Source organism: Phascolarctos cinereus, unplaced genomic scaffold (assembly GCF_003287225.1).
Source record: "Phascolarctos cinereus isolate Bilbo 61053 unplaced genomic scaffold, phaCin_HiC Scaffold_2;HRSCAF=192, whole genome shotgun sequence".
NCBI lineage: Eukaryota > Metazoa > Chordata > Mammalia > Diprotodontia > Phascolarctidae > Phascolarctos > Phascolarctos cinereus.
The window spans coordinates 414,004,384-414,032,278 of NW_027555625.1; positions in this window are offsets into that span (position 1 = coordinate 414,004,384).

The window sequence follows — 27,895 nt, forward strand, 5'->3', positions numbered from 1 at the left end:
CAGAAAAGCCCTGAGCAGTCAAAGCACTTGAGTGGTTATTTCTATTTTTTGGTGTTCTTTGTATTGTAACAGTTAAAATTAATGCAGACTGAGCAAGATAAATTTATTAGTGAAGTGCAAATTTACCAATAAATACAATCTCAGCTTCCCCAGCAAAGTTAAGACCCCAAGGTGGGGAATGATTACCCTATTTGTACTTTTTTTTAGGATGTACAGAACTAAGAATAGGATGTCTTAGTGGGGAACAAGTTATGACAGGTTACAAAGCTGAGGTATGGGGGACAATGTGATTGGTTGGAAATTGGAATGAGGGGCTAGCATCAACTGTCCTTACTTCCTCTGACTAAGTAATGTTCATTATTTGAGCCCACCTGCAAGGGCAAGAATAGTGGACCAGACTTCTTTGGATAATAAATCAGACATCCTTGAAGGATAGCTTGGTGGTATAAGGATACTAAAACAGACTTTCTGGTGTTCTTGTGGATCTGTCAAGGATAGTAGATATGTATGAGGCAAGAAGAGAATAGAGTTTCAAAGGAGAACCAAAATTCAAAACTTAACTCATTATAGGCCAGCTGAATTTCTGAACAAAGTTCAGAGACAAAGAATCTTGACAGGACAAAATCAATTAACTGTATATATAGGACCAATTAAAAGAAGAAACAGAATCAATCTGATTATTTCACTTTTATATATGTTCCTAAGAATGTAGTGGATATTGGACTGTGCTAGAAAGTTTCTGAGGTCTTTGACAAAGATTGTACCAGGGAGATGAACAGTAATGACTCTGTCAGATCACAAAGTCAAAGATAACTGCATCCTTAACATCAGTTTATCCTTGTTTTATGTATGTGCCTGCACTAAGGTAACAAGAAGGGAAGAGGAGAGAGCAGTAGCAAACATGACACAATGTTTGTAGCAGAAACTCAGTTGAAGGAGCTATCCTATTCTGTGGCAAAATATCAATGGGGAAACCTCATAAGGGAGAAAGACTTCTCTAAGGATGAAATAATAATATATTCTGATATGTACTTTGTGAACTTAGGAAACTCATAGCTTTCCTGGGCCTGAGTCATTCATAAAATGAGAGGCATTAAGTAGCTAGCCTTTGAGATTCCTTCTGGTTCTAAACACATGGTTGTATGATTAAGTCTGAAGTTGTATTAGAAAATACATAATGTTCAGAATGAAGTGGGAATCCCACTCATCAGTTTTCTGCTTAGTCCATATCTCAAGTGTTGTAGTTTGTTTTAGGTACCATATTTTACAAGCTAGAGCCCATTCAAAAGATGGTGATCAAGGTGGACATAATAAAAATGGGATAGATTGTCATATGGAAGAGAGATAATACTTGTGTTATTGATGATGAACATTTCAGAGAGGTAGATTTAGAGTTGATATCAAGAAAAAATTCCTCCAAATTTAAGACATCCAAAAATTGAATGGGCTTCCTCTAGAGACATTGAGTACCCCACCCTTGGAATGACCTTCAAATAGAAGCAAGAAAAAACTTTACAGGATGTTGTAGCAGATTTCCTCTACAGACATACTTGGGACAAGATGGTTTCTGAGAATTCTTTGAAATTTTGGAGTCTAGAATTCTATGAGGTGACAGTCTTGTCATCATCTGCCCTACAGTCAAAACTTGTCCATGTTAGTTTGGCTCCTTGTGGGAAACATTTTGCTTAAGTCACATTGACAAATTGGTGTATACCCATTAAAGTGCTACCAGAAAGGGTAAGGAACTAGAGATCATGACCTGTGAAAATCAATTACAGAACTGGGTACATTTAACTTGGAAAGGAGAAAGACTCCAAAGGACAGGATCACTGATTCCAAATATTTCAACATCTGTGGTGAAGGGTGAGTAGACTTGAACTATTTGGATCCAAGAGAGCAGAGCTAGAATTAGAAATTGAGGAGGCAAACTTAGGTAAACTCTGGCCTTAATTAAAGGAAACAAAACAAGAAATTTTGCTAACAATTCTGTTTGAAAGTACAATCAGCTTGGTCAAGAGGGAGTGAGCATTTCTTCTCCTCAGTGCAACAGGTCATCCAAGAGACTGTGGATGAGAATACCTTAGGGATTGTTATTATTCAAATAAGGATTGAACTAGATGTTCTCTAAGATCCTTCCAGTTCTGTGATTTAAAGAGTGTGTGAAACGCAGGGACTTATATGAGAGAACATAGTAGTAAATTGCCTGAAACACTGTAGTCCAGGGATGTTAGAGGGAATGATTCTTCTTATCTTGTAAACTAACCACCTGTTGATAAGGTGTGCCTGTGGGAGATAAGGGAAGGTTCCCCTGGGGGCAGGTCTGATGCCAATCTGTGCAACAGAGTGAGGGGGCTATACAGTTGATATCCTAGAAATGATAGATATCAAAGGCATCTCAGGAATGCCTCTTAGGCTCTGAGGGTATACTGCTGTGACAGGATGGTCACCAAGATGCTCCTGGGAGGCTTCCAAATAGGGTCCTCAGTTTTCTGGTCAAAGAGGAAAGTCTTACAATGACTATAAGAAAAAGACCAAAGTTGGGAGAAACTTTTGAAACATCCATTCCTGATTTTTGTATAATGCTATGTGTTCCCAGAGTTAATGTTTTAATATACTCATGAAATAACATGTATAGATCTTGTTCTCTCCCCCATCTCATTCCTCCTCAAAACAGACAAAAGAGAGCTCCTGCTAGTCAAAATGCAGGTACTTACTGACATTATCTGGTTTTTGTGGGCCACGCTTCTACTCTTGAGTGTCAAATGGTGCTCTTTTTTCCTCTCTCCTTAATAGGACCAGGTTCTGAAATAAGACTCCAATTCTAGTGCTAAGGGTTTTCATTTATTCCCTAAATGTGTGTAATGACAATTTTTAGCATTCATTTTTACAAGATTTTGAGTTCCAAATTTTCTTCCTCCCTTTTTTCCTCCCTCCCTCCCTTACCATCTCCCCTCTATTCTTAAATCAGTAAGCAATTTGATATGTTATATATGTGAAATCATGTGAAACAAAATTCCATGTTGGTCAGTTATGAAAGAAGAAACAGACCAAAAAGAAAAAAGGCCACAAAAAAATAAAGTGAAAATAGAATGTTTTGATATACATTCAGAGTTCATCAGTTCTTACATATGGATGTGGACAGTAATTTCCTTCATTGTAACTTTATAATTGTTGGATCATTGTGTTGCTGAGCAATCATCACACAATTATGCTGTTACTGTGTACAACATGTTCCTTGTTTTGTTTAGTTCACTTTGCATCAGTTCACAGAAGTATTTCCAAGCTTTTCTGGAATCTGCTTGCTTTTCATTTCTTATTTCACAGTGGTATTCCATTATATTCATATACCACAAACTGTTCAGACATTCCTCAATAGATTGGCATCCCCTCAATTTCTAATTTTTTGCCACCACAAAAAGAGCTGCTACAACTGTTTTGCACAGGTAGGTCTTTCCCCTTTTTATGATCTCTTTGGTATATGAAACTAGTAGTAGTTTTACTGGATCAAAGGGTATGCACACTTTGATTGCCCTTTTGGGCATAGTTCCAAATTGCTCTCCAGAATGGTTGGATCACTTCACAATTCTACCAACAATGCTTTAGTGCCTGAATTTTCCCACATCCTCCTTAATATTTCTCATTTTCCTTCTTTGTCATATTAGCCAATGTGATAGGTGTGAGGTGGTATCTCAGAGTTGTTTTCATTTGCTTTTCTCTAATCCAAAGTGATTTAGAGCACTTCATATAACTAAGGATTTGATTTGATTTCTTTATCTGAAAACTGCTGTTCATTTTTTTTACCATTTATTAATTGGGAAATGGCTTGTATTATTATACACTTGGTTCAGTTTCTATATATTTCAGAAATGAGGCCTTTATCAGAGGCATTTGCTATAAAGATTGTTTCCTAGCTTTCTGTTTTCTGTCTAATCTTGGTTGAATTTGTTTTGTTTGTGCAAAACCTTTTAAAATTAATATAATAAAAATTACCTCTTTTGCATTTCATAATGTTCTCAATTTCTTGTTTGGTCATCACTTCTCTTCTCCATAGGTCTGACAGGTAAACTATTTCTTGCTTTCCTAATTTGCTTATGCTGTCATCCCTTATGACTAAAGATGTACCCATTTTGACCTTATCTTGGCATGTGATATAAGATGTTGGTCTCTACCTAGTTTCTACCATATTGTTTTCCAGTTTTCCCAGATGTTTTTGTCAAATAGTGAGTTTTTATCCCAGAGGCTGGGGTCTTTGTATTTATCAAATACTAGATTTCCATGTTCATTTACTTCTCTGTCATGTGTACCTAATCTGTTCCACTGACCCACCACTCTATTTCTTAGCCAGTACCAAATACTTTTGATGATTACTACTTTATAATACATAAAATCCATATAATAGTATATGACTATGCCATTTTCCTTTGCATTCCCGCCCAATGATTTTTATATTATTGATCTTTTGTTACTCCAGATGAATTTTGTTATTTTTTTTACCTTATAAAATAATTTTTTGGTAGTTTGATTGGTGTGGCACTTAAAAAGTAAATTAGCTTGGGCAGAATTGTCATTTTTATTATATTGGCCCAGTCTACCCATGAGCAATTGATATTTTTCCACTTCTTTAGATCTGACTTTGTTTATGTGAAAAGTGTTTTGTAATTATGTTGGTATTGTTCCTGGGTTTTTCTTGTCAAATAGACTCCCAAGTATTTGATATTGTCTACATTTATTTTAAAGGGAATTTCTCTTTTTATCTCTTGCTGTTGGACATTTTCGTAACATACATAAATGCTAGTGATTTATATCCTGCAACCATGCCACAGTTGATAATTAGTAGTTTTTTAGTTGATTTCTTTCTCTTTTTTTTTGTTTATTTGTTTTTATTTTTGTTTTATTGGCAAGGCAATTAGAGTTGAGTGACTTACCCAGAGTCACACAGCTAGTAAGTGTTATGTGTCTGAGGCCAGAATTGAACTCAGGGTTCTGCTTCCAGGAGCCAAGATAGTGGAGTGAAAAGGTAGTTGCTCTCACTCTACCCTATCAACCTCTGAAAACCCAGAAAATATCACCCCAGAAAAAAACCCTAGAACGGCTGAACTAGAAGAAAGACAGGGAGCAGCAGTGAAGCAGCCCAGCAAATGGGTCTCCCAGTCCCTTAGCAAAAATAAGGGAGGCAGAACTACAAGGGACCCCAGGTGGATAAATACCCTGTGGCATTCATCTGAAAGGAAGTGAAGACAACAACCTAAAGGCTTCCTAAAGCCCAGGCCTTGCTGGTTACAGCCCAACACCAGGTGAGCTGTCAGAGCCCTGCAGCCTCCAATTGTGAAGAAATGCTGAAGCCCAGGTGGTAGAACAGGCAAACACCAACACCTGGACCTCCAAGTGCCTCAGTGAGGGTGGGGAGAACTGCTGGAAACCAGCTCAGAAAACCATCAGGTGCCTCGGCACTCTACCACAAAAGAATCTCCCAGTGCATTAGCAGAAACAAGGGAGACAGCATTGCAGGGGGCCCCAGGCAGGTAAACACCCTAAAGCACCCATCTAAAAGGAGCTCAAGAAAGCTAAAGGAAAGGAAAAGCAGGCAACCTAGAATTGCCTGAAAGTACCAGTCTTGCTAATTCCAGGCCAACATGAGGTAAGCTGCCAGAAACCTACAGGCTCCAATTGCCAACATAAGAGGCCCCAGCACACAAAGCCAGTGACCAAGACCTAGGCTCCCAATGCAAGAAGCTTGGGTCAGTGCCCTCTGTTCCCCAGCAGGAGAGCTCAATCTCTTTAAAGGCCAGGGAATAAAGAAACACCATGAGTAAAAAGAAACATACCACAGATTCATAATATGAGAAGAGTGAAGATCAAGACAGAAATTCTGAAGAGGACAATGTTGTCAACAAACCCACATCTGCAACAACAAAAGGGAATATGAACTAGTCTGAAGCCCAAAAAGCCTTCTTAGAAGAGCTGAAGAAGGATTTTAATAGTGAAATGAGAGAGGTAGAAGAGGCCTTCAAAAATACAGTTGGCCAATCGGAAAAAAAATACACTGTAGAAAAGAAGTCCCTAAAAAAACCACATTTGGCCAATTGAAGAAGAAAGGACAAAAATTAACAGAAGTATACACTGAAGAAAACAAGTCCCTAAAAAACACAATTGGACAATTGAAGAAGGAAGTACAAAAACTAACAGAAGAAAACAATCTATTAAAAACTAGAATTGGACAAATGGAAACTAATGTCTCTATGAGAGACCAAGAATCAGTCAAATGGAAAAAAAAATGAAAAAAATAGATGAAAACATAAAATACCTCATCGGTAAAACAACTGACCTGGAAAATTGATTCAGGAGAGACAACTTAAAAATTATTGGACTACCTGAAAACCATGATGAAAAAAAGAGCCTGGACTGTGTCTTTCAGGAAATCATAAAGGAAAATTGCCCTAAAGTCCTAGAACCAGAAGGGAAAATAACCATCAATCACTACCTGAAAGAGATCCCAAATTGACAACACCAAGGAATATAATAGCAAAATTCCAAAATTACCAGATGAAAGAGAAGGTGCTGCAAGCAGCCAGAAAGAAACAATTTAAATATCATGGAACCACAGTCAGGATTGCACAGGACCTTGCAGCTTCTACATTAAAAGACCGCAGGGCATGGAACATGATATTCCATAAGACAAAGAAGCTTGGAATGCAGCCAAGAATCAACTACCCAGCAAAAATGAGCATCATTTTTCAAGGGAGGAGATGGATATTCAACGAAATAGTGGACTTCCAAACTTTCCTGATAAAAAGACCAGAGCTCAACAAAAAATTTGATCTTCAATACAGGACTCCAGAAGGACATAGAAAGGTAAAGGGGACAGAAAGATACAATGTGTAGGTAATAAGGGGGGGCTGTTTAAACCCCTACAAGGGAATATGACACTTGCAACCCTTGAGAACTGTATTGTTATTACAATAGTTCATCTAAAACCCTAGAAAAACAACACTGTCAAATTGCTGTAAACTTCCAGATGTGTGTGTGTGCACACGTGTGTACATGCATGTGTCTTTGAGACTTTTCAGATAAGGAGCCGCATTAAGTATTCAGCTTCTAATTCCCATCCTCCCAAGCATTTCAAGCTGCTTATACTAGGAAATACATAAAAAGTTTTACAAACACCAGTTATCATTAAGTTAAGTAAGTTAGCTGGGATAAAATATCATGAGATTCAAGCCAAGGAGACCCAATATGGTGGAGTAAGCAGTGAGCCACTCTGAGTCTCCCTTGCTGACCTCTAAAAACTCAGAAAACATCACCCCAGAAAAAATCCATGAACAGCAGAGCTAGCAGAAAGACAGGATACAGTGGTCTTTTAGCCCAGAAGGCTTGGGAGAATTAAAGGGAAAGGTTCCTCTCATTCTAGTGGAAGGAGAGCAGTACAGAATGGGAGGTAGCCTAGCAAGCCAGCAGCAAGTTCCACCTCAGCAAAGCAGAAGGAGATCCTGAGCCCAGAGTGCTGAAGCAGGCAAGTGCCAACACCGGGACCCTTGTGTGCCTTGACACAGCCATACAACTGGTAGATTCCACCTTAGAAAATTACCAGTGGGTGGAAATACTCCAGCAACTGAATCTCCCCATGATTCAGCACAACTCCAAGAGTGGGACAGGAATCCTCCAGAAGCCAGATCCCACCCCCCCAACCCTGACAGCTTCAGTGTAGCCCTGGGGAAATGCAGAAAAACCCCACCTGGCCTCAGAACATGCTAGCCACTAACACTGGGATCCCAGTTCAGCACCACTTAAGCTGCCAGACCACTATAGCCTCCAGCTGCTAGTATCTGAAGCTCCAGCACGTGAAGCCAGTGACCAGGTCCCTGGCCCTCAGCACAAGAAACTTGGGAAAGTGCCCTCTGTGCTTCAGCAGGAGGCCTTAACTTTAAAGGCCAGGAAATATGGAAATATCATGAGCAAAAAGCAGAAAAGAACACTGACCATAGATTCTTTCTATGGGGACAGGGAAGATCAAAACAGAAATTGAGAATAGGACAACATTGTCAATAAGCCCACATTCAAAACCTCAAAGGGGAATATGAACTGATCTCAAGCCCAAAAAAAGCCTTGTTGGAAGAGCTAAAGAAGTGTTTTAAAAGTCAAATAAGAGAGGTAGATGAAAAATTGGGAAAAGAAATGAAAAGTATGCAAGATATAGTCAACAGCTTAGAAAAAGGACAAAACTGACAGTAGAAAACAATTCATTAAAAAATAAAATTGTCCAAATGAAAGAAAAAGTACACTGAAAAAAAAACTCCTTAAAAAGTAGAATTGGCTAAATGGAAAAGGAAATGCAAAAACTCACTATAGAGAAGACCTCCTAAAAAAGTAGAATTGGAGAAATGGAAGAGGAGGTACAAAAGCTAGTGGAAAAAATCAATTCATTAAAAATTAGAATTGTGCAAGTGGAAGTTAATGATTACATGAGATATCAAGAATCTGTCAAACAAAATCAAAAGAATGAAAAAATAGGGGAAAAAAAGTAAAATACCTCATTGGAAAAACAACTAACCTGGAAAATAGATCCAGGGGAGATAATTTAAAAATTATTGGTCTACCGGAAATCCATGATCAAAAAACAGCCTGGACAGCATCTTTCAAGAAATCAGTAAAGAAAACTGCCCTGACATCCTAGAGACAGAGGGTTAGTTTAATTGTCATCAAAAGAATCCACTGATCATCTCCTGAAGGAGATCCCAAACTGAAAATGCCAAGGAGTATTGTAGCCAAACTCAAGAATTGTCAGGTCAAAGAGAAAATATGGCAAGCAGCCAGAAAGAAACAAGTTAAATATCATCCAACCACATTCAGGATTACACAGGACCTTGCAGGTTCTAAATTAAAAGATCAGAGAACTTCAAATATGCCTTTGTGAGGCAAAGGAGCTTGGATTACAACCAAGGATCAACTTCCCATCAAAATTGAGCATAATCTTCAGGGCAGGAGATGGATATTCAGTGCAATAGGGGACTTCCAAATCTTCCTGATAAAAAAAAAATGGTCAACAGAAAATTTGATCTTCAAATATAAAGACTCAAAGGAGGCATAAAAAGCTACACAAGAAAGGGGAAAATACATGTTATTCCATAAAGGCAAACTGTTTACATCCCTACATGGGAAGATGATACTCTAATTCAGAACTGTATCTTTATTATGACAGTTGGAAAGGGTATGCATGGACAGAGGTCCTGGGAACAAGTTGACTTTAATGTGATGTGAAAAAAAATCTCATTAAGTGGTGAAAATGGGTTGTACTGAGAAAAGATGAAAGGAGGAGGCAGAAAAGGGTAAATTACATCACATGAAGAAGCAGAAACACCTATTACAGTAGAAGGAAAGAAGGGAGGGATGTGAGCATTGTTTGAACTTTACTCTTATTGGATTTGGTTCAAAGAGGGAATAACATAGTTAGTTGTAGAAATATGACACCCTATAGGAAGTAGGAGGGGAAAGGGGAAATAAAATGGAGGGGGTGGATAGAAGTGAGAGGAGAAGGAGTAAGAGAAAAGGAAAAGGAAATAAAAAGAAAAGGCTGATAGAGAGAGGACAAATTAAGGAAGTTGGTGGTCAAAAGCAAAACACTAGTGAGGAGAGAGGGAGAAAGGAAAGAGAAAAGCATAAACAGGGAGAGAAAATAGGATGGAAAGAAAGACACAGATAGTAATCATAATTGTGAATGTGAATGGGATGAACTCTCCCATAAAACAAAAGCTTATAGCAGAGTGGATTAAAAAACATAATCCTACAATATATTGTTTACAAGAAACATATTTGAAGCAAAAGAATACACACATAGTAAAGGTAACAGTCTGGAGCAGAATATAATATGCTTCAGCTGAAGTAAAAAAAAGAAAACAAAGCAGGGCTAGCAATCCTGATCTCAGACAAAGCAAAAGCAAAAATAAATATAATTAAAAAAGATAAGGCAAGCAACTATGTCATGCTAAAAGTAACCATAGACAATGAAGTAATATCATTACTAAACACATATGCACCAAGTGGTATAGCATCCATATTCTTAGAGGAAAAGTTAAAGGAGTTACAAGAAGAAATAGACAACAAAACTATACTAATGGGGGACCTCAATTTCTTCCTCTCAGAACTAGATAAATCTTACCATAAAATAATAAAGAAGGAAGTTAAGGATGTGAATAGAATTTTAGAAATGTTAGATATGGTAGATGTCTGGAGAAAACTGAATGAAGAGAGAAAGGAATATAGTTTTTCTTCAGTAGTACATGACACCTACATAAAAATTGACCATGTACTAGGGCTAATAGAAACCTCACAATCCAATGCAGAAAGGCAGAAATATTAAATACATCCTTTTCAGATCATGATGCAATAACAATTACATGCAATAAAAGATCATGGAAAGATAGACTAAAAATTAATTGGAAACTTAATAATTGAATCCTAAGGAACAAGTGGGTCAAACAAGAAATCATAGAAACAATCAATAACTTCATCCAAGAGAATGATGATAATAAGACAACATACCAAGACTTATGGGATGCAGCTAAAGTGGTCCTTAGGGGAAGTTTTATATCTCTCAATGTTTACATGAATAAAATAGAGAAAGAAGAAATCAATGAATTGGACATGGAACTAAAAAAGCTAGAAAAAAAATTAAAAATCCTCAATTAAACACCAAATGAGAGTCTGTAAATCAAAGGAGAGATTAATATAATAGAAACTGAAAAAACTATTGAACTAATAAATAAAAGTAAGAGCTGGTTTTATGAAAAAAACAATAAAATAGGTGAAACTTTGGTTAATTTGATTAGCAAAAGAAAGAAGACCAAATTACCAGTATAAAAAAATTAAAAAGAGGAAATAAAACAAAAATTAGGAGCTAATTTGCCCAATTGCATGCCAATAAATCTGACAATCTTAATAAAATGGATGAATATTTATAAAAATATAAATTGCCCTGCTCAACTGAAGAGGAAATAAAATACTTAAATAACCCTAATTTAGAAAAAAAATATTGTAGAAGCCATGAACAAACTCCCTAAAAAATTTCCAGTGCTACATGGATTTTTTATAAGTCAATTCTATCAAATATTTAAAGAATAATTAATTTCAATACAAAGTAAACTATTTCACAAAATAAGTGAAGAAAGAGGCCTACCAAATTCTTTTTGTGACACAGTTATGGTGGTCATACCTAAACCAAGAAGAGCCAGAACAGAGAAAGAAAACAATAGACCAAGTTTCCTAAGAAATATAGGTGGGAAAAATTTAAATAAAGCATTAGCAAAGAGATTACAGCAACTTATCATAAAGACAATAAATTATAACAGGATTTATACCAGGAATGAAGGGATGGTGTGATATTAGGAAAACTATCAGCATAATTGACCATATCAACAACAAAACTAAAAAAATCAAACAAAATACAATACTCATTCCTACTAAAAACACTAAAGAGCATAGGAACAAATGGAGTGTTCCTTAAAATGATAAGTAGCATCTATCTAAAACCATGAGCAAGCATTGTATGTAACATAGATAAGTTAGATATATTTCAAATAAGATCAGGGGTGAAACAAGGATGTCCATTTATTATTATACTACAAGTGTTAGCTTTAGCCTTAAGGGAAAAAAAAGAAATAGAAGGAATTAGAATAGGCAAAGAAGAAACAAAGTTATCACTCTTTCCAGATGATATGATGGCATACTTAGAAAATCCTAGAGAATCAATTAAAATCTATTTGAAATAATGAGTGAATTTAGCAAAGTTGCAGGATACAAAATAGACCCACATAAACCATTTATATATATTAGAAAGAAAGCCCAACAGCAAGAGCTAGAGAAGTTCCATTTAAAGTTCCTGTAGACATTCTAAATATTATAAATATTTGGGAGTCTACCTGCTAAGACAAACCCAGGAACTATATGAACACAATTATAAAACACTTCACACAAATAAAGTCAGATGTAAATAATTGGAAAAATATAAGTTGCTCATGGATAGGCCAAGCTAATGTGATAAAAATGACAAATCTACCTATTTCAATTCACTTATTCAGTCCCATACAAATCAAACTACCAAAAATTATTTTATAGAACTAGAAAAAATAATAACAAAATTAATCTGGAAGAACAAAAGATCCAGAATATAAATTGAATTAATGAAAAGAAATGCAAAGGAAGGTGGCCTAGCTATGACAGATCTTAAATTTTATTATAGCACAGCGATCATCAAAACTACTTGGTACTGGCTAAGAAATAAAGTGATGGATCAGTAGAATAAGTTGGGTACACAAGACACAGTAGTCAATGACTATAGTAATCTACTGTTTGATAAACCCTGAGACTCCAGTTTCTGGGATAAGAACTCACTATTTGACAAAAACTGCTTGAAAAACTGGAAAACAGTATGACAGAAATTAGGCATGGACCAACATGTTACACCATATATCAAAATAAAGTTAAAATGGATAGATGATTTAGATATAAAGGCTGATACTACAAACAAATGAAGAGAGCAAGGAATAGTTTACCTGTCAGATCTACAGGAAAGGAAGAATTTATTACCAAACAAAAGATAGAGAACATTATGAAATGGAAAATGGATTACATTAAATTGAAAAGGTTTTTTTGCATCAACAAAGCCAATGCAACCAAGATTAGGAGGGAAGCAGAAAGCTGAGAAATATTTTTTATAGCCAGTGTCTTTGATAAAGGTCTCATTTCTAAAATATGTACAGAACTGAGTCAAGTTTATAACAATACAAGTCATTCCTCTATTGATAAATGGTCAAAAGGTATGTACAGACAGTATTTAAATGAAGAAATTAAAGCTATTTATAGTAATATGAAATCATTATTGAATAGAGAAAGGCAAATAAAAATTACTTTGAGATATCACATGAAACCTATCAGACTGGCAAACATGACAAAATAGGAACACGATAAATGTTGATGAACATGTGGGAAATTTTAGAATAGTAATGCATTGTTGGTGGAGTTGTGAACTGATCCAACCATCCTGGAAAGCAATTTTGAACTATGCCCAAAGGGCTGTAAAACTGTGTACACCCTTTGGCCCAGGAATGCCACTTCTACATCTGTATCCCTAAGAGATCATAAAAATGGGAAAATGACCCGTATGTACAAAAATATTTACAGTACTTTTTGTGGTGGGCAAGAATTGGAAATTTAGGAAAAATTGAAAATCCCCCATCAATTGGGGAATGGCTGAATAAGTTGTGGTGTATGAATGTAATGGAATACTATTGTTCCATAAGAAATGATGAGCATGTGTGGACTTCAGAAAAACTTGAAAATATTTATATGAACTGATGTTCAGTATAACGAGCAGAACCAGGAGAACATTGTACACAGTAATAATCACATGGTGCAGTGACTGACTTTGATAGACTTAGCTCTTCTCAGCAATGCAGGGGTGTAAGACAAATCCAAAAGACACATGATGGAAAATGCTATCCAGAAAAAAAACTATAGGGTCTGAATGCAGGTCAAAACATACTATTTGCTCTTTTTGTTTGTTTGTTTCTTCTTTCTTGTGGTTCTTCCCATTGGTTCTAAATCTTCTTTACAACATGACTAATGTGAAAATATGTTTAATATGAGTGTATCTGTAGAGCCTATAACAGATTGCATTCTGTCTTAGGGATGTAGGAGGGCAGGGAGGGGAAAAAAATTATAACTCAGAATCTTATGGAAGTGAATGTTGAAAACTAAATGTAATTAATTAATTAATTTTTAAGTTTCATGACATTGTAGCTGTTCAGCTGTGTTTGGCCCAGCTAAAGAAAAGACCTAAGGAATTTGATCTGATGCTGGCAGGGTATGTTCAGTTTCCCCAGGCAGAATCCTTCAAGACCTTTCACAGGGGCAGTTATATAATTCTTGGTTTGAACATTGCAGTGAAACATCTAAAATCTAATATAACCATAAATCAAAATAGCCAATATTTCTACCACATCCAATATTTCTGTGATGTTAGACTTCATAGAGGCTTCCTACAGATTTATCCTGAAATGTGAGTGGACATGATTAAGCAGATTATTATATAACTTTACTCTTAGACTACAGCTGATTAAAAACTGACTTCTTAAAATATTTTCCTTTACAATTTCTAGTTTTTAACTGAGTCAAATCACTGCACTTTAACCTAAGCGTGAGTCTATATCCTGACATCTTAAAATACTGGCACCCTAACTCAATTACTAATATGCTACAATGTTACTGATTTTAAAAAAAATTATAACATATTTATTTCAGTCTTTTAGCAGTCAAATCCATAACCTGAAAGAATTAGAGTTCACATTTCTAACCATATTTCTAATACAATAAAGCATCAAATTAATGTTAAGCACTTTTCTTTAACATATTACAAATCATATAACTGGGGTAATTTGGTTTGCTAACAAATTACCTGACCCATATGGTATAATATTAATAATAATAATAATAATGAATAACAATAATAACAATAATAATAATAACAATAATAATAATAATAACAATAACAACAATAAGAATAATATTTCACTTAAAATGAGACTAGAACAAATTCTAATACTTCTAGATCTATATTCTAAATAATATCATAAAGGACCTTAATTTTAATTATTTGGTATTACATTTTACAGAAGGGCTATTTATTCCAAACATTTCATATTATGTGATTCATTATTTCCAGCTAATCTGCTGCCAAAGATTTTAAGTGACAGGATATAAGAAATTTTAATAATCACACTTAGAAACATGTTGCTTATCACATTTCTCCTAACCTCCTATATTAGACCTCTTGAAACTGGCGTGTGAAAAAAGAGTGTCTTGGAAAAGCTGGCCTGTGTCCTCCATTTTGATTCCCAAGGCTTGACAGCTTAAAAAAGGCTTGACTGCCTATTTAACAACAGAGATCAGTCATGTTGCCTAAAACAACAGTTTTCCAAAGTAAAAATCATATTCACCCTCCTTTCTTTCCTGCTACTCATCACTTTTTAGATTCTGGAGAGAGTTAACACTTAATATATTATAAATCAAGAGATCTGAATTTCTCTCAATCCTTTCACCAATGTTACTTATAAAAACAGCTTTTACGATGGTAATATGAATTTTAAAAATAAATTACTGAAATCCTAAAGTGATTGTATTTAAGGCCATGGTAGAAAAGTCCTGATCAAAGTGTCTTAAAAGAACAAAGAAACTTATTTTTGCAATTTTAAACACATTGCCCTAATGTCAACTATATTGAGGGGAGGAGCAAAGACAGTACTCTAGATTTAATTTAAATATAATCTATAAACTTTAGCTTTAGGATCTAATTACACCTGAATTCATCTAATTTTGGAGTGACCAAAAAATCTATTTTTTGCCAAATGGGTACTTAATTAACTTTCAATAAAGACTTTTATATATTGGGGGGAAATATCTACTTTCTTTTCTGTCTTCTGATTTTTTTTTTTCAAATTACCCTTTTAAGTTCTAAACAGAGAGAGCCTGAAGCAGTCTTCACCCTCCTACCCAGCAAATGCAGGCTATACCTTAACCTAATCTCAGACAGACAGACACACAAATACATAAACACATAGAGTCTAAGTGATCAGAAATCAAAGTTGAGATAAAAGCTACTTCACTTTCTTTTTTTTAAACTTATCTGTTTCCTGCCCCGCTCACAGTAGTTTTTTTTTCACCACACACAATCCTACATTTAGCCTAACTGACAAATCTCTGCTTGAAAACTCTAAAAAGAGTGCTTCTCTCAAAGCCCTCTTGAGTAGTTTTAATCACACTGAATTCTGAAAAAAAAATAGCTCCTTTTACATACACATAAACAATGAGCTTATTTTATATGTAACCCCCAAAACTTGAAAGAAAGGATCCTTGGCTAATTTATGTTAAATAAGGAAGAAAAAAGTCAAATTAATGATATCAAAAAATGAAAAAAGGGAATTCACAACCAATGAAGATGAAATTTAATCCAATATTAGGAGTTATTCACCTAAAAACTAACAATCCAAATTAAATGAATTTTTTATTTTATTTTAATTGCTCAGGTTAACAGAAAAGGAAATAAAATGCTTAAATAAGTATCTCAGAAAAATGAGTTATGTAAGCCATAAATGAGCTCCCTGAAATAACTTTAAAAATTGAAATTAAAAAGAGGAACAAATGGATTTCCAAACTAATTTTATAAACCATTATTACATATACATTCATACTTTTATTTATTTTTTTAATTTTAGTTGCATATTTTATTCCTTTGGCTCCCCTTCCTCCTACTTGATAACCAAGAAATATAATACTTATTATACATTTGAATTCATGTAAAACATTTCCACATTAGCCAAATTGAAAAAAATAAAGGAAAAGAAAAAAAATCATATTCTGCAATCTAAATCCATCAGCTCTCTATCTGGACATGGATAGCATTTTTCATCATGTGGCATTTGGAATTATTGTGGATCGTGTATTGATAAGAATAGCTAAGGTTCACAGTTAATTATCACCCAATATTGTTGTTATGAGTGTAGTGTTCTCTTGGTTCTGGTCACTTCACTTTGCATCACTTCATATAACACTTTCCAGGTTTTTTTCTGAAACAATTCCCTTCATCATTTCTTGCAGAACAATTGTATTCCATCATAACCATATACCATATATTCAGCCATTCACCAATGTATGAACATACTCTCAGTTTCCAATTCTTTACCAACACAAAAGAACTGTTACAAATACTTATGCACATATGGGTCCTTTGCCTTTTTCTTTAATCTTCTTATGTTACAGATATAGTAGCAGTAGGAGTATTTGTTGTCCTTTGTACTTAAAGAGGCCCCAAATGACATGATGATATTAAATTGTGATGCGTCCAACTGTGGCTGATCAGATCAATGAACTTAGAAGACTACCACAGGCTGGGCATAAACAGTCAATTTAAATATTTGGGAAGGAGATATATTTAAATTTGTGTATTGCACATTTCTTCTTGAGCTACTACAATTTTAATTTGCTCATAGAATACAATGCCTTCTTTAACACAGCAGCATTTAAAAGTATGTACAGCTTTATAGCCCTTTGATCATCATTCCAAATCGTACTCCAGAATGTTTGGACAAGTTTACAGGTCCACCAACAGTGCATTAGTGTACATATTTTACCTCAACAGTTCTAGCATTTGTCATTTTCCTTTTCTGTCATTTTAGCCAATCTGATTTAGGTAAAGTAGTATCTCAGAGTTGTTTTAATATGAATTTCTCTCATAACTAGTGATTTAAGCATTTATATGACTTTTCATAGCTTTGATTTCTTCTTCTATAAGTTGCCTGTTCATCCTTTTATAAATTGGGGAATGGCTCTTATTTTTATTAATTTGGTTTAGTTCCTTATATACCTGAGAAACAAGACCTTTTATCATACAAACTTGATGTAATTTTTTTTTCCAGTTTCATGTTTTCCATATAATTATGGATACACTGATGGTTTTTTGGTACAAAAATGTTTTATCAAAATTATCCCATTTTACCTCCTCTTTTCCTCTCTATCTCTTGTTTTTAAGTATTATTTTTTGGTTGGGCAATGGGTTAAGTGACTTGCCCAGGGTCACAAAATTATTAAGTGTTATGTGTCTGAGACCAGATTTGAACTCAGGTCCTCCTGAATTCAGGGCCAGTGCTCTATCCACTGCACCACCTAATTCCCCCCACCCCATCTTTTGTTTGGTTATGCTTCCCTTTTCCAGAGAACTGAGGGCTAACTTTTCTATGTGCCACTAACTGGCTTATGCTATCATCCTTTATGTCTAAATCATGTACCTACTTTGCGCTTTTCTTGGTATACAGCATGAGTTGTTGACCTTTGGCAAGTTTCCGCCTGAGTGCTTTCCACTTTTCCCAGCAGTTTTTGTCAAACAGTGAGCTCTTGTTCCAATAACTGGGAACTTATGTTTATCACACACTAGGTTACTGTGGTCATTGCTTCTATATTTTGTGTATCTAATCTATTCCATTGTTCAACCGTTCTATTTCTTACCCAAGATAATTGTTATGATGATTACTGTTTTGTAGTATTATTTGAGATCTGATACATCAGTGCCCTTTTCCTTCACTTTTTCCCCATTAATTGTCTTGATATTCTTGACATTTTATTCCTATTCCTCTAGATCAATTGTGTTACTCTTTTGCTAGTGCCATAAAATAATTCCTTGGTAGTTTGGCTGCTATGGCATTGAATGAGTAAATTAGTTTAAGAAGTATTGTAAACAATATATTGGCACAGTAAACCCATGAGCAATTTCTTCAATTGTTTGGATCTGTCTTTGTGTAAAGAGCGCTTTTTTAAATTGTTTATATAGTTCTTGTGTGTGTGTGTGTGTGTGTGTGTGTGTGTGTGTGTGTGCGTGTATTGGCAGGTAAACTCCCATGTATTTTATAACAGCTACAGTTATTTTAAATGGATGTTCTCCTTCTATCTCTTTCTGCTGTGTATTGTTGATAATATAGAAAAATGCTGGTGATTTATGGGTATTTATTTTATATCCTACAATTTGCTAAAGTTGTTAATTTTTTCAAACAGTTTTTTAGCTGATTTTCTAGCGTTTTCTAAATATGTTATCATGTAATTTGCAAAAAGTGATACTTTTGATTCCTCATTGCCTATGATCATTCCTTTGATTTCTTTTTCTTAAATTATTGCTGTACATAGCATTTCTAGTACAATATTGAATAGTAATAGTGATAGCAGACATATTTCCTTCATCCCTGATCTTATTTGAAAGGTTACTAGTTTACCTTAATTACAGAAAATAATATACTTGCTCTTGGTTTTATATAAATACTACTTATTATTATAAGAAAATCTCCATTTATTCCTTTTTTTCCAGTGATTTAATAAAATGAGTGTTGTATTTTGTCAAAGGTATATTCTGTGGGTATGTGTATAATCATATGGTTTTTGTTGTCTTTATTATCAATATTGTTACTTTGGGGCAACTAGATGTCTCAGTGAATAGAGTGCTGGACCTGGAATCAGGAATACCTGAGTTCAAATCTGGCCTCAGACATTCACTGGCTTTGTGGCCCTGGGCAAGTCACTTAACCCCTGTTTGCCTCAGAGGCAGCTAGGGAAAATACATATACATCTAGAAGAGTATAAAAGTCTTTTAAATTTAGAAAGAAATAAAATTCTAGGAGAATAGGGAGAAGGGAGAGGATAAAGGAGGAATCTTCAAAGGGGAGGGCATGGAATAAGTCAAAGGTGTGTACAAAAGGGCATTATATTTAGGGGAATAGGAGGATAAGGGAGAGATTGCTAGAATGGAGGTAGGTTAAGTAATAGGGGGCAAGGTAGCAGGTAGAGGAGTAAGGAGAGAGGAAAAAAGAGGTATGCACAAACATAAAAACAAATATTAGGAGGAGAATCTCTTAAGGAAAGTATATGTTTATGTATGTATGTAAGTATTTTTGCATGTGTATATATGTACGTGTATGCTAATATCAATACCTATATATAAATATATCCATGCTCAATTGTAAACTTGAGGTACTGGGTAAAGGGGTGGAAGTGGGGTTGCAGAACAAAGTAAAAAGTGTACAGCAGAGAACAAAAGAAAACCTACAAGGAAGCAAAGATGGACAGCTTGAAAGATAATGCATGGTATTTAATATATAGGCTTTCTTGAAATGAAAACTTGTTTCTATATATTATGAATGCTATCCTATGTTCTGCTATGTACATGACATGTTTTTTTCTTATTTTTTATTTAAGTTTCTTATTTAAGTTTATAATGTTTCTCTTTCTCTTATTATATATTTAAGTTTTAGAATTTGTCTAAAACAAAAAAATAGCTCCTAATAATTCCCATAATTTCATTTTTAGGTTTTTAAATCAAATTAGCTAATCTTTTATCCTTTTTTTTTTCATAAAACCAGCTTCTAGTTTTATGTGTAAGTTCAACATCATTCTGTTTTGTTTTTTACCTTTAATTCTAAAAATCTATTTTAATACAAACCCAAGAAAATTAAAGAAAGTAAAAAGGCATGCTTCAATCTATATTCAAACTCCATCAATTCTTTCGGACTGATAACATTTTTCATCGTAAGTCCTTCAAAGTTGTGTTGGATCATTGTATTTCTGAGAATAGCTAAGCCATTCAAAGTTTGTTGTCTTACAATATTGTTACTATGTACAATGTCCTCTTGGGTTTACTCATCTCATTTTGCATCAGTTCATGTAAGTCTTTCCAGGTTTTTCTGAAACCATCTAGCTCATCATTTCTTACAGCAAAAGAGTATTCCATCAAAATCATATATCACATCTTATTCAGCCATTTTCCAATTGATGGGCATGGCCTCAAATTCCAATTCTTTGCCACACCAAAAGGAGCTGCTACAAATATATTTGTACATATAGGTTCTTTTCCTTTTTGGTTTTTATTTTCTGGGGGATACAGAGAAATTAGTAGTAATGCTAGGTCAAAGAGTATGCATAGTTTTGAGGCCTTACATAATGTCTGAATTGATTCACAATTCCACCAATGTGCAGTAGTGTATCAATTTAACCACATTCCCTTCAACATTTGTCATTTTCCTTTTCTGTTTTATTAGCCAATCTAAGAGGTCTGAGGTAAGACCTCAGAATGGTTTGAATTTGCATTTCTCCAATCAGTAGTGATTTTGTTATATGACTATAGATAGCTTTGATTATTTCATCTGAAAACTCTGTATTTTATGATCATTTATAAATTGGAGAATTGCTTTTATTTTTATGAATTTGACTCTGTTCTCTATATATTCGAGAGATGAGGCCTTCATCAGAGAAACTTGTTTCAATTTCTTTTCCCTCAGATATGATTGTTAACTGTGTTTCCCTCCGTTCTACAGCTTCACTTCACTTATTTTACTCTCTCTCTCCTTTCACCCTGTCCCTCCTCAAAAGTGTTTTGCTTCTGATTACCATTTCCTCCAATGTGCTTACCCTTCTATCAGTCCCATACCTCCTTCTCTTATCTCATTACCCTCCTACTTTCCTGTAGGGTAAAATAGCTTTCTATACCCAATTGTGTATGTATGTTATTTCCTCTTTGAGCCAATTCCAATGAGAATAAGGTACAAGCATTCCCCACCACCTCCTCCATCTTCCTCTCCACTGTAAAAGCTCTTTCTTGCCTCTTTTATATCACATAATTTACTCCTTTTTATCTCTCCCTTTCCTTTTCTTCCAGTTTATTCCTCTTTATCACCCCGTAATTTTATTTTTTAGCTATCATCCTGTCATATTCAACTCACATCTGGGCCTTCTCTCTCTATGTACCCTTCTAACCGCCCTAATAATAAGAAAGTTCTTATAATTGCAAGTATCATCTCCCAATAAGGAAAGTGAATGGCTTAACCCTTTTAAGTCTCCTATGTTTTCGATTTCCTATTTATCTTTTTATCCTTCTCTTGAGTCTTGTCTTTGGAAGTCAAATTTTCTATTCAGCTCTGGTCTTTTTATGAGGAATGCATGAAGGTCCTCTATTTCATTGAATATCTATTTTTTTCCCCTTATAGGATTACATTTAGTTTTGTTGGGTAGCTGAATCCTGGTTGTAATCCTAGTTATTGTGCCTTCTGGAATATCATATTTCAAGCCCTCTGATCCTTTAAGCTAAATTTTGTGCTATCCTGACTATGGTTACATGATAATTGAATTGCTTTTTTTTTTCCTTTTCTCCTGGCTGCTTCTAATTTTTTCTCTTTAACCTGGGAACTCTGGAATTTGGCTGTAATATTCCTAGGACTTTTCATTTGGGGATCTCTTTTATGAGGTAATCAGTGTATTTTTTCAATTTCTATTTTACCATCTGGTTCTAGAATATCAGAGCAGTTTCTTTGATAATTTCTTAAAAGATGATGTCTAGGTTGTTTTTTCGATCGTGGCTTTCAGGTAGAGCAATAAGTTTTAAATGGATTTATTTTCCAGGTCAGTTGTTTTTACAATGATATATTTCACATTATTGTCTATTTTTTTCATTCTTTTGGGTTTGTTTTGTTGTTTCTTGATGTTTTACATAGTCATCAGCTTGCACCTTCCAATTCTTATTTTTAAGGAATTATTTTCCTCAGTGAACATTTATACTTCCTTTTCTATTTGGCCAATTTTGCTTTTTAATTTGTTCTTTTCTTCAATTAATTTTTGTGACTTTTTAAAAAATTTGGCCAATTCTCCTTTTTAAGGAGTTATTCTCTACAGTAAATTTTTTGTATCTTTTTTTTTTCCATTTTATAAGTTCTACTTTTTAAAGCATTGTTGTCTCCATTGGATTTTTGTTCCCTTTTACCATTTGGTCTCTTCTGTTTTTTAAGGTATTATTTTCTTCAGTACCTCATTGGGTGTCCTTTACCAAGCTATTAACTCTTTTGTCATGGCTTTCTTGTACCATTCTAATTTCTCTTCCTGATTTTTCCTCTACCTCTTACTTGATTTTTAAATCCTTTTTGTTCTATTACATGACCTGAGACCAGTTTATATTTTTTATTTAAGGCACTGGATGGGGCAGAGCCAAGAAGGCAGAATAAAATCAATAACTTGCTTGACCTCTCCCCCAAATCTCTCCAAATGCCTGTTAAAAAATGGCTCTAAACAAATTCTAAAGCAGCAGAACCCACAAAAAGACAGAGTAAATCAAATTTCCAACCCAAAACAACATGGATGGTAGATTGGAAAGGTCTGTTGCACCAGACTGAGAGAGGAGAACAATTTAGCCTGGGCCTTGCAGGCAAAACAGGGCCTTAGCAAACCTGAAGCAGTCCTCAAGGGGTCGAATAAAGTAGACCTGTGGTGGTTTCCAGACTTCTCAACTGACAAACATCAAAGACAACTTAGAAGGTCAGTAGGAAAGGTCTGTCAGACCATGGTGAGAGAGGAGCTTGGTCCCAGTCCCAGTCCCAATGCAGCCCCAGGTGGTGGCTGCTTCTGGAGCTCTCAGCCTACAGACTGAGGGGCAATTAAGTGGATGATAGGTGAGATTTCAGGGATCTCTTTGCTAGTGCTGAGGCAGGATTCTCTTGCTTTTCCCATGCTTGGATCTGAGTTCTGGGTGGTGGTCATAGGGCAAGGATAAGTGCTAGTGTGGCAGAGCTTGTAGTGGCAGTCAAGAGAAAATCCTCCTCATAGTTCCAATGCAGAAAACAGGGCTTGTTTTCATAGACCAGAGCATAGGCCAGGAAAGGAGTAAATATCTCTCCTTGACTGTACCACCTTTGATGAACTGAAAATTTACAGGTCTCTAGAAGTATCTCTTAAAATAGCTGCATAAAACTCCCAAAGCTTGAGATAGTACATTCTCCACACTGGAAGCAGATTCCTACCATAACAAAAAGTTTAAAACTCAAGTAATTGGCTGGGAACATGAACAAATTGTGTAAAAAAGTCAGTCCCAGTTTGTGCTGGTACAGTGTTATTTCCCATCCATCAGATTGGCTAAGATGACAGAACAGGAAAATGAGAAATATTGGAAGGGATATGGGGAAATATGTACACTAATGGATTGTTGGTGGAGTTGTGAACTAGTCCAACCATTTTGGAGAACAATTTAGAACTACACCCCAAAAGCTATAGAATTGTACATACTTTTTTTTTTTAATGCAGCAATAGAACTACTAGGTCTGTAAGTTAGAGATAGCAAAGAAAAGTAAATGTATCCATGTGTATAAAAATATTCATGGTAGCTTTTTCTATGGTGGCAAAAAAAAGGAAAGAGAACTGAGGGAATAGTCATCAATTGGGGAATGGCTAAATAAGTTATGGTATGTCATTGTGATAGTAAAATGTTATGCTATATGAAATGATGAAGGAAATGGTTTCAGCAAAACTTGGAAGAACTCACATGAAAGACACAAAGCAAAGTGAGCAGAACTAGGAGAACAACGTACACAGTAAAAACAACATTGCAAAGATATATATATTGTTTGTTTTGTTTTCTTTGTCTTTTTTTCTTTCATTCTTTTTTGGATTATGGCTAATGTGCAAATATGTTTTGTATGAATTTATATGTGTAATGGATATTGTATTTCTTGCCTTCTCAATGACTGGGGTTAAAGGAGAAAGAAAATTTGGAATTGAAAATGAAATTAAATTTTAAAAAACCTCAAAGATGCAGGTTGTGAATCCCCTTGAGAATGACAGCATATATTTCCAGACTTTTTTGATGCCATGAAGAGCCAATATTTCTTTGAGCACCGTACTTTCAAAATCTCTGCTTTGGTATAAATGAATCCTGGCAGGAAGACTACGCCTCTGGAGGCTTCCTGGTTCTTTGTAAGATACACTTGGGCATCCTCAGTGAAGTAATCTATCATCGCCATTTCATATGATATCTTCTTACTGTCTCCTTCTAGATGTAAACAGTCAGTACAGACATATTCAAAACACACTGAAATCCCCAATTAGAAATTCTAGACAGGAGGACTTGAGTTCAAATTTGGCTTCAGACTCTTGACACCTACTAGCTGTGTGACCCTGGGTAAGTCACTTAACTCTGATTGCCTCACCAAAAAGGAAAAATTAAAATTAAAAATAGAAATATTGAAAATTAAGATATGAACTAATAAACAAGGAGCTGCTTTTTTAATTTTTTAAATATAAATTTACTTATTTTTAGTTTTCAACATTCACTTCCACAAGTCTTTCAGTTACAAATTTTCACCCCATCTCACCTCTCCCCCTCACCCCAAGATGGCATGCATTCTGAATATCCCTTCCCCTACTCTGTCCTCTCTTCTATCTCTCCCCCCTCCCTTCTCTTATCCCCTTCCCCTTCTATTTTCCTTTAGGGCAGGATACACTTCTGTACCCCATTTCCTGTATTTCTTATTTCCCAGTAGCAGGTGCAAACATTTTTTTAAACATGTTTTTAAAACTTTAGGTTTCAAATTTTCTTTCTTCCTCCCTCCCCACCCACCCTCATTGAAAAGGCAAGCAACTCAACATAGGTTGTACATTTCCAGGTATGCAAAACACCTCCATAGTAGACATGTTGTGAAAAACTAACTCTATTTCCCTTAATCCTATCCTGCCTCCCATTTATTCTATTCTTTCCTTTGACCCTGTCCCTCCTCAGAGGTACTTACTTCTGATTACTCCCTTTCCCAATCTGCCCTCCTCTCTATCATCCCCCTGCTCTCTTGTCCCCTTCTCCCCCTATTTTTCTGCATTGTAAGACAGGTTTCCATAGCCAACTGAATGCGTATGTTGTTCTCTCCTTAAGCCAAATCCTATGAGAATAAGATTCACTCATTCCGTCTTACCTTCCCCTGTTTCCTCTCCACTGTAACAGACTTTTATTTTCTGTGTTTTTTTGAGATAATTCACCCCATTCTACATCTCCCTTTCTTCTTCTCCAAATATATTCCCCTCTCATCCCTTAATTTTATTCTCCAGATATGACCCCTTAATCTTCAACTCAACATGTGCCTTCTATCTGTCTATCTATATATACATACACATAATTATTTTCTTCCAACTACCCTAATACTAACAAAGGTCTCATGAGTTATAAATATCATCTTTCCATACAGGAATGTGAACAGTTCAATCTTAATAAGTCTCTTATGACTTCTCTTTCCTATTTACCTATTCATGTTGCACTTGAGTCCTGTATTTGAAAGTCAAATTTTCTATTAAGCTCTGGGTCTTTTCATCAGGAATACTTGAAAATCCTCTATTTCACTGAATGACCATTTTTTTCCCCTGAAGGATTATACTCAGTTTTTCTGGGTAGGTGATTCTTGGTTGTAATCTTATCTCCTTTGCCCTCCAGAATATTATATTCCATGCCCTGCTGTCCTTTAAGGTAGAAGCTGCCAAATCTTGTGTTATCCTGATCGTGTTTCCACAATACTTGAATTGTTTCCTTCTGGTAGCCTGTAATATTTTCTGCTTGACCTGGGAACTCTGGAATTTGGCTATAATATTCCTAGGAGTTTTCCTTTGGGGATCTCTTTCAGGGGGAGATCTGTGGATTCTTTCAATTTCTATTTTTCCCTCTGGTTCTACTATATCAGGGCAGTTTTCCTTGATAATTTCCTGAAAGATGATGTCTAGGCTCTTTTTTTGATCATGGCTTTCAGAGAGTCCAATAATTTTTAAATTCTCTCTCCTGGACCTATTTTCCAGGTCAATTGTTTTTCCAATGAGATATTTCACATTGTTTTCTAATTTTTCATTCTTTTGCATTTGTTTTACAGTGTCTTGATTTCTCATAAAGTCACTAGCCTCCAATTTCTGTATTCTAATTTTTAAGGAAGTATCTTCTTCAGTAAGCTTTTAGACATCCTTTTCCATTTGGCCAATTTTTCTTTTTAGGGCATTTTTCTCCTCATTGGCTTTTTGGAACTCTTTTGCCATTTGGGTTAGGCAATTTTTTAAAGTGTTATTTTCTTCAGCTTTTTTGAGGGGGGCTCCTTTAGCAAGCTGTTGACTTGTGTTTCATGATTTTCTTGCATCAGTCTCATTTCTCTTCCCAGTTTTCCCTCTACTTCCCTTACTTGATTCTCAAAATTCCTTTTGAGTCCTTCCAAGGCCTGGGACTGATTCATATTTTTCTTGGAGGCTTTGGATGTAGGAACTTTGACTTTTTTGTCTTCTTCTGGTTGTATATTTTGACCTTCTTTGTCACCAAAGTAATCAAATATAGTCTGACTCTTTTTGCTCTGCTTGCTCATGATCCCGGTCAATTACTTGAGTTTTAAACTCTTTGTTAAGGTAAGAGTCGGCTTCCAATGTGGGAGAATGTATTGCCCCAAGCTTCAGGGGTTTGTACAGCTGTTTTCAGAGATACTTGTAGTGACCTGTAAATTTTCAGTTCTTCCAGGGTGGTATGATAAGGGGCGAGGTGTTTACTCCTTAACTGGCCTGTGACCACAAGTACTGCTTTCTGTTCTGTAACTGTGAGGAGGGGTTTCTCTGGCAGAGCCACTACAAGCTCTACCAAGCCAGCACTCCTCCTCACCCCAGCACCACCACCCAGAACTGTGACCCAGATCCAAACATGGGCAAAGCAAGAGATTCCTGCTTCAGTACTGGCAAAGAGATCCCTGCAATCCCTCTCTGATCAGCCACTGGATTCCCCCTCAGTCTGTGGGCCAGATGCTCAGGAAGAAGCTGCCCTCCCCCCAAGACCACACTTTTGGGGAATGGAGCTGAGACCCCACCTTCCTCTCTCAGCATTGTAGAAACAGACTTTTCCCACTGACCTTCTGAGTGGTCTTTGGCATTCATGGATTGAAGAGTCTGGGAACCTCCATAGCTGCCCACAATTCAGTCCTCTGAGGCCTGCTCCAAGTTCACTGACACCTGCCCCGTCACAATATGCCTTGCTGATCAATCATCCAGGTTGTCTTGGGCTGGAAATTTGTTTCACTCTGTCTTTTTGTGGGTTCTTCTGCTTCAGAATTTGTTTAGAGCCATTTTTTATGAGTATTTGGAGAGGTTTGGGGGAGAGCTCAAGCAAATCACTGCTTTCACTCCGCCGCCATCTTGGCTCCCTCTGGTCGAGTTGGTTTTATTTTTAAAAATAGAGAAACTATTGTCTCATTTAATTTAAAACTTGTGTTCTCCAAGCATGAGTAAGCAGTGCTTTTCTTTGCACATGGTGAACTCCAATCTCTTAGAGACATTCAAAAATATCTTATGCCCGTAAAATCTGTTTCTTATTAGCTTTAGGGTTCTTTCTTGACCCATAAGTCCAAAATCTTCATGTAGACCTTCCACAGTCATAGAACAATACACCCTGATTAGCACCAGCTACTTTTTAGTACCTTGAGTAGAAACTATAACTACAGTATAATTCTCCATTGCACACCTCCTACCTATGCCAAATTAGGACAGAACTGGGAGA